Source organism: Peromyscus californicus, unplaced genomic scaffold, assembly GCF_007827085.1.
Source record: "Peromyscus californicus insignis strain IS unplaced genomic scaffold, ASM782708v3 Scaffold_20__1_contigs__length_68692818, whole genome shotgun sequence".
NCBI lineage: Eukaryota > Metazoa > Chordata > Mammalia > Rodentia > Cricetidae > Peromyscus > Peromyscus californicus.
The window spans coordinates 67,747,373-67,756,285 of NW_026294503.1; the positions used below are offsets into that span (position 1 = coordinate 67,747,373).

At 43.3% G+C, this 8,913-nt stretch overlaps 1 long non-coding RNA gene across 1 annotated transcript in view; it reads left to right on the top strand.

The window, feature by feature from the left end:
- Window positions 1-5,072, top strand: part of LOC128117179 (uncharacterized) — a 109,548-nt gene extending 104,476 nt beyond the window's left edge. The window contains exon 4 of the long non-coding RNA XR_008220725.1: window positions 4,676-5,072. This is a non-coding gene — a long non-coding RNA (uncharacterized LOC128117179). The remainder of the gene's footprint in view (window positions 1-4,675) is intronic.
- The last annotated feature ends 3,841 nt before the right edge of the window (window positions 5,073-8,913 follow it).

Consider the following 8,913-nt stretch of genomic DNA (forward strand, 5'->3'; position numbering starts at 1 on the left):
CCAAGTGAACAACCACATGAATTTTTTTCATTGACTAAATTAACCATCCCATTGTTCTGACAGTTGAGTAAATGCAGTCATCATCAGAGGACACCTTTTCAACATTTATGTAGAACAGGTAACCAGGGAGCAGTTCATTCTCAGTGTTACTGTCTGTGTGACACATCACATCTTATGAAATATGGAACCTCTAGTCATGTATATCCAGCCTGGTCTATAAAATGAGTTCCAGGACAGCAAGAGCTACACAGAAAAACTCTGTCTTGGAAAAAAATCAAACAACCAACAAAGAAATCTTTCTATATATGCATTTCCAACATCAACATGAATGTTTTTCGGCATCTGTATGTTCATGTATCTATATATGTATTGTATTATTCCCTATCATTGGTCTGTCAATATAGTACACCAGCCTACTGATGTATTTTTTGTATGCTGTTGTAAACTCTTCAACAGGAAGCACAGTCAGAATGCATAAAAACATATATGTGTAACCTTTAACCCATGAACGAGGACACACACACACACACCTTCTTTAATTCTGGTTCTAATACACTGTCACTTGAGGCTGGAGTCAGTGAAGCAGGCTCCTTTCTCTGTTTTCCCACTACAGCTGACCAGAGATGTCTGCATCATTCTTGTTTGCTTGGACTTGACCTCTTTGCTAAAGGGTAGATAGGTCAACAGTTATATCCCCTTCCACTGATCTTGTGTCCGAAATCCCTGTGCAATTCCTATTATTTTGGCAGAGCTCCAGTTACTCAGCTTCCCAGAATTCCCTTCCTGACTCTCTGATAAAAGTTTTTGCTCAGACACTTGCCCTCTCACCAGCACACCTCTCCTGAGCTCTGAGCTGCAGAGCTTTTACCCAAGCTGGGACAGAGCAGTGGTGTGTGGGAACTGTCCCCTTAATCCAGCTCCTGCCTCAGCTCTCATTCCCTCCCCAGTGTGCCTGTTCCTTACCTCCATTGTGGCTTAGTCTGATTACATGCCTTGCAATATAGGTCCTGAGTCTATGTTACAAGTCCCTGAACGGATGGGGTGAGCTCTCTACATTCAGGAACCTGCCTCACTTCTTCCCGGTATTTCCCTCCCCAGGCCCTGCAATGCCCTCTTCCTGACTGCAGTGATTGACACCCTGGCTAGAGTAGTTGATCAGCCATAGTATTTCTCCTATCTCTTTCCTTAATTAATTTGATGTGTTTGGCATCAGCTATGCTGCGAGAGGGGTATTTTCTCAGAGACAGGAGAGAGCTGGAGGCCTTGCTCCTTTTCCTTCCCTTCCTAAATAGACCAGTATTTCAACCTGACAGCTCCTAGCCACTTCTCTGACTATGGAGCTTTGAGTGTTTATTTTCCTGATGTTTTTATTCCAAAGTCTTTGCCAGGGTCATGTTGTTGATGACTGCCAAGTGACAGCAGCCCCTGACCCTACTACTGGATCCGACACATTTTACAGGTACAGCTGTTGTCAGGGAATTATAGAAGCCAAAGGCAAAAAAGAGTCCTCAAGAGGTCATCTTAGACATGCCCCTGTCTCTAGTCTAGCACCTATCTATATCTGCTTGAATAAATTAAAAAAAATCTAGTATTCAAAGTGTCACAGAAAGGGAAAGGATGTGACATTCTTCAACCCCATTCCATTATCCAGCAGCCCACACAGATCACCACATGGACCCACAGCCTCTCTGAATGCAAGCCCTTTCCTCTTATTTAGCTTCCAGAGGTAGACTCTGATGAAAATAACATGCTGTATATTTTCCTTATTCTTTCTTTCATGTTTTAAGATTTATTTTTAATTATGTGTGTGAATGTGTGTGTGAGCAAGTGTGTGTGTGTGTAAGCACAAGCAGTTACTTTCAGGAACATGTGACTGCCTCATCACTGCCTGAATGTACCGCCCTCCAGGTCCTTAAAGGCGTGCGCCACTGCTGCCACGCACTTGCTATGACTCTAATAGCTCTGACCCCCAGACAACTTTATTTATTAACATACAATTAAAATCACATTTCAGTATAAGTAAAATACCACCACATTCAGGGGCTGTCAAATCACCCAGAACTGGAGTTGCAAGCAGTTGTGGGTTGTCTAATGTGAATGCTGGGGACTGAACTCAGGTCCTCTTTAAGAGCAGCAAGTACTCTTTATCCTAAGCCGTCTCTCTAGCCCCTGTAAACTTTTTAAAATGAATTCAAAGATTGGAAATTAACCCAGAGAAACTATGCCTTGCAGTCATCCATAATGGAACAATTCAAACTTCAACACAACGTTGCTCTCTCCAAAGATAAGAGTAGTTTCCAGGTGCAGTGAGGTGCTAACTACGGACATGGAAATCCTCCCTGGCCTCTTATGTAAAACAAGTTCCCAAGTGTAGAGTAATCTTACCCACAGACTTAAATGCTTTGTGTTTCATATGTATCATCTCTTCCTCTAGCTAAGCCTCGTAAGGCACTGCTGCCATTTAATAGCCTGTATCTGTGATAGCACACCTACGAGGCTGGAGATGCTTCCCAGTTGGTAGAGGGCTTGCCTAGTGTCCATGAAGCCATGGATTCAATCACCAGCAGCACATAAACCCAATGTGGTGATGTATGCCTGTAATCCCAAAACTTGAGAGGTGGAGGCAGGAAAATCAGTTCAATGTTGGCTACATAATGAGTCCAAGGCCATTTGGGGCTCCATGAGATTTGGTCTTAAGAAAATAAAAGAAAAAGACAACTGTGTAATTCCAACGGACTAGCTGCAAGCCAAAAGCAGAAGATGAAAGTTTTCTGGTTAACAGATTCACTTCCCGCTGCCACCTGCCTGAATATTAAAATGAACCCAGTACAGGGCTGACATTTTCTATTATTATCCACAGACAGAACTAAAATCTTGTGTCCATGTCAAAGTGTGGTGTACTGTTAGTGGTTCTTTTCTCCATTTAGCACACTGTAACTGACAGGTCTTCTCACCATCTGACAACCCCAAGACCAGCATGACTATGTCACACTAGTTATAAAGAGACATGCAAGGGCTGGAGAGACGGCCCAGTGAGTAAAAGCACTTGACATGTAAAGAGATATGCAGGTGTCACAAACGTACCAGAGTCTGGAAGGGAGCTGGCTGTGAGGCAGCTTCTTGGATTTCCATGAGAGAAATGGCAGAATGTGAGATGTAGCTGCAGAGAGGAGACCGCCCATTCCTGGTGTTGGCAAGGGTCAATACATTTCCTGACAGTGAATTTCACTTATCTATACATGGAAGAGGACAGAGCCATTTGGGTGAATCAATTCAATATTTCCTCATCACTTTGGTAGAAAACGTTTTCATGCCAGCTACCTTTGCAAGAAATCAGCTGGTGCAGTTCACAGACAACCTTGTGAAATGAATGGTTAGTCTCAGGTTTGGAAATACACAAACTTGAGTAATTTTGAAACTATACTTAAAATCCTGAATTGACAAGATCTGGATTTCTGTCTGTATGTCAACTATTTTCCAAAATTCCTCTTCCTTTAGTGCTACATAGTTTCCACCCTGGTCTACTTAGTTTCCACAAATCAAATTCCTAGAAAATTGTTTGAGCCAATCTCCAACTCTACTCATCACTTTAACTGCCATGGACTCAGTCAGGGATGAGAGAAGAGAAACACAAAGTTGAAATGGATGTAAAGAAGCCAAAAATCTACCTTCTATCCTCTGCAGGAATGTAAACTTGAGTGATTCTTGGTGAGGGAAGAGAGAAGATTACACAGTAAACCAAATTCAGAGTCTCCAAACTTCAAGGACGTTCTAACTACAGATTTGACATTGTGTACTTAGCTTGATGTCGTTATAGGACCCTTGGGGTAATGGAGAGTCTTGGGGTATCCTGGGTTGTTTTTATATATATATTGATTTTATTTTTAATTATGTATATGTGTACACGTCTGTGTGGGGATATGTGCACATGATTGCATGTGCCCTTGGAAACTAGAAACACTGGCTCTCTGGAGCTGGAGTTGCAGGCTACTGTAAGTCAACTGATGTGGGTACTGAGAATCAAATTTGGGTCTTCTGGGAGAGCAGATGAATGCTGTTAACCATCGAGCTATTCCCCCAGCTTCTTATGCTGTAGTTTGAATCCAAGGCCAAGAAGGGTTATCTAACATTCATTGGCTATTGTTTGTTTGTTTGTTTTTCAAGACATGATCTCTCTGTGTGGCCCTGGCTGTCCTGGAACTTGTGCTGTAGACCAGACTAGCGTCAAACTCAGAAATCCTCTTGCCTCTGCCTCTCAAGTGCCAGGATTAGCTAAACTCAGCTAACTATTTATTTATTTATTTATTTATTTATTTTAGATTTTGAGACAAGGTCTCACTCTGTATCCTAAACTGATCTTGAAATTCTGGTGATCCTCCTGCCTCAGCCTCCCAAGTACCGGGATTTTAGGCATGAGCCACCACACCTACAGAGTAATCAGCATTTATATGAAATGATAAAGATGTATTATATCCCATTTTCTTTTTTAAAGGATATGTTATGAAGGATGGTTTGGGATGTGGTACACTCCAAAAAGTCCATTGCTTCCAACACTGTAGAAGGTTACCCCTCCATTTAGGGAAAGACCTAATAAATAGATGGTTCCAGTCACTGGGTGGCTTCCACTTACATGTGATCCAGTCACTTCTCGTCTTGTGTCTGTACTGTTCCCTAGGGTCTCTGGATCTGCATCATCACGACAGAGGAAGAACAGAGGAGGCATAGGAGAAGGGGGTCAAGACACATTTCTTAAACTTTTGGCCAGCAAGCATACATGCCTTTGACTAGAATTGAGTCACATGGCCACAACAAACCGCAGAGAGTTCTGGGAAATGTAGTCATGCTATGGTCTGCAAGAAGAACTATCAGAGTTGAGAGGAGTGGCGGCTCTGGAGACCAGGATGGAAAACCTTTGGGGACTACCGTTGAGGAATACCTTACAGGGCGTACTTGTGAACATAGTTGTTATTTCTTCAAAAGGGAAGTGATTTCTCCATAAAGGGGCCTTTCTCTGGATGGCTTGTGCTGACAGAATACAGAATAGGAAGAAAAAAGGGGGCGGGGGGGGAGGAATTCTAAAAAAAAAAAAAAACAGAAGCAAAGGAGAGCATTGTCATCTGTCCTGGTAGGATAACACATCTCCTGTCCCCGTGGGACTTCTCACCTCTATGTAAAGAAGATGTCTCTGAAACTCAGGGAGTTTAGATATGGATACAGTCCTAAAAATTCTTTTGCTAATAAAAAACAAATCCAGTAAAATTTATCACTGGATACAGAAGCCAATAAAATCCACCAGAGTAAAATTGCTTGGTCCTCTATCCTAAATAAAATAAACATAGTTCACATCGGATTAATTCGAAATTTTGATTTAATTTTTTTTAAATGCTTCATTCTGCTGGGATTCGAAGACACATCTGGCGGGGGTGAGGTCATCACAAGAAGAGATTGACTATTTACAGAAAAGAAAAGAAAAACCACCTCCCACAAGCCGCTTCGCAGGGCTAGTCAAATCTTCCAGCAACTCGATGGCCCCTGTTACCTATATTCTCGGCCTCTAGCTCTCTATTAAAAATCAAAGGGTACTTCCATTCTCCCCCAGATGTCCCACTCTGCAGCGACACTCACCGCTTCATTGCTATCTATGCGCAATCAACATTTTCCTGCCCCTCAGTTGCCCTGGAGTTCTGTTTTAAACAGCTCCGGCCCCATTTCTTGGAACCAGCTGAAACGCATGCTGGAAAAACAAAAGCGGGGGCGGGGGGGGGGGGGGAAGGTCCGTCAAATTCCAAGAAAAGTGCAACTAAGCCTTCCTAAGTGAATGCAAAGGATTTGGGTAAGAAATAATCAGTCAGCGTAGACCTTTGGGGGTTGAAATTAGTTCACACACTTCCTCCAGTGTCATAATGTCCAACGATCCCTGTGAATGTCCTTTGGCGTGAGCAGCTTCGAAGGTAACAACCCTGCAAAGTGCGGTCTAGGAAAGCTGCGGGAGTCAGTAGCCCCTCAGTTCACTTGTGTCCTTCTTTTTTCCGCAAATAAAGGCGAAATCGGGGTCTCAAGGCAATGAAAGTCTGGGGGACCCGCGTCGTCCCTGAGACTAGACTCCAGCGGCTCAGCTCGCGGCTGCCTGGGTTCCCCTGTCACTGCCTGCCTCGTGGCTCTCACGAGGTCTGGAGAGGGGCCGCCCCTCTGAACAACTACTTTGGGGCAATGGATCCCCAGGAGACTGCGGGAAGGAGACTCCAATGCGGCCTCAAACGGGTCCTATATCCGGGGAGTGCGACAAGGTGCTGGGCTCATGCCCAGCCTCACTGCTGCACCAACAATACAAGTTCCGCTAGGAATGTTGGAAAATACGAGTTCACCTCCCGGTCCCCGATTAATTTTTTTTTCTTTTAAAATATATTCCCTTCAAAAAAAACAAAGACGTGGACAGGCTGGCGCCACCCGGTCTGGGAGTTGAGGTTCGTGACGGATGCAGACTTCGTTTGATTCAAGTTGAGAAAATAAGGGTCCCCCTGTCCTGGCTTGGGACCTCTCTCTGAGCTCTGTGCAACGCTTCTGGAGCTCCCTCCGAGATAGACAAGCTCTCCAAGCTGCCCAAAGCTTGAGGAAGCTTCCCAAAAGGCACTGGACGCCAGATTCCTGTGCTGCTTCTGTCCAAGAATCCGGCCGGCCTTCGCTGGCCCCATGCAAGCACGCAGCTCGAGACAGAGCTGCCCATTCCCTTCAGCCTGATTTCGACTAGAGGAGGTCTCTGAGTAAGAATAGGAAACCGCTGGAGAGTTAAGAAGGCAATATTCAAAATTCCTAAACTCTCTGAGCAGCCCTGGGGTGCGGGTGTTAAACAATGTGACTAGTCCCTACAGTGAGATGCAGAGCTGGGAGTGTGATCCCACTGCTACCCCAGTGCAGACACGTTCCATCTGGGAAGACTTGCAAAGGCACCTATTTCGACTTCAGAAGTCGGGACTCTTCCCCACAGCCTTTGACGCCTGAGGCTGATGCTACCGAGCAAAGGCTGAAGAAATGGTCGTGAAGAAGGGGGTTCCTACACACCCTAAGTGTTTGCAATCAAGGTAGATGTTGAAGTTATTGCAATGTATTGCCCACTCAAATAGTGTGGACCTCAGTCTCCAGGCTTCACTCTTTGGGGATAAGTCACAGCTTCAAGGTTCTTCCTGGGGAGTGGAGGGGCGGGGTGGGGTGGGGGGACAGACAGGGCAACAGTCCATTGTTTTTAGAAACATTTGCTGGAGCTTCTCCACTCTTTTGATTACTTGAATAATTCATTTAAAAAGCAAATTGTAAAATTTGGAAAGCAATTACTGCTGGATAAGAGGGAGGGAGAGAAGGGACACACACACACACACACACACACACACACACACACACACAGGACAGTGGACTTGGTCCTCTGCATTTTTTCTGATACAAAAAAAAAAAAAAAACACCAGAGTTTGCCTTCTTGGGGCATCGGTTTCTAGACATATGTTGCTTGTGTTGTTTTAAGAAGGTATAGAACCAATTCAAGTTATCAAAATATACACATTTATTTATATATGTATATAAACACATGTTTGCAAAACATTGTGCATCCAGTCCTTACTCACAGGCTCATCAGTGTATTCAACCAACCATGACTCACAGGCATGCATTTTTTAAAAAATGCATCTGTACCAAACATGTATAGACATTTTTCTTATTATTCCTAAATTATATAGTGTAACAGCTATTTTCACAGCATTTACATTGCATTAGATGCATTTAGGTTACTGTGAGTAGTCCAGAGATGATTTAAAGACTACAGGAGAGGATTTAAAGACTATGGACCTGTACTTTTTATATTATATCAGGTATATAGTGTATGTGTGTATCTATATGTGTGTATATACATGTAACTTTCCTATTTACTCAAACTTTTAGAGAAATCTTCACATTTACATATATACATACCCGTATACACATACACATGATGAGAGAGTACAAATACGAATAAGTTTTCTCCTTGTGTGTAGAAAAAAAACATATTTCTTGGCTAGGAATAACATTTTCACTCTAGGTTTGTTTGTTTCCCCCAGAATGATGGAAACTGGATGGGGTAGCTGTCTCCACATAGTCTTTAAGATGAATACACACTTATAAACATTGGGTGTCACCCCACAGAACCTTGAAGTGAAAACCTGATGTGGCACGGAGCAGAATGTCTGAGACACACTGTGAGGGTTCAGAGATTAAACAGGAACTCTGTGAAGCCAGCATGGGGACTAAGGGGATGTTTCGGGATCTAGCAAAGAACCCACTTCCTTAATAACTAGAGCTCAGAGAGCTAGACCCAGAGAGGATGAAGGGAGCATTAATCTTTGGAAGAGAAAGGGTCTGTTGGGCTATCTCTTCCTAGGATGAATCATATCTGAGAAACACGTTCAAAGGTGGGGCTAAGCTGTGCAAAGTAGAGAGTCCAATTTTCTAACCGATAACCTTCGGAAGAAGAAATTCACCGAGTTTTATGATCTCAATGTTATGTTTAAGGCACAAAACACTGAAGATAAAGTTTAATGTGGAAAATTTGCAGACCTGCAATGCAACAAGTTTAAAAGTCTAATTGAAACATATCCAAATGTGTATGGGTATCGTGCATGTCTGCTTAGTGCATGCCCAATGCCATTTTTATATGTATTGTTTGCAGCAAATGAACACACACACAGCTGCATAGAAATTAAGATTAAGATTCCCACTATCACAATAATTTACTTTCCTCCTTTCTCAGTATGCCAGCTAAGATACACCCAGTTTTTCAGAAGGCCGTCTGACTCTCTCCCTTCGGCCACCCCTCTCAACTTTTCTGAGACATCTTTGTAACTGTGTGATTATTACTTAACTACTCTTTTGTTCTATGACTGGACACATGAT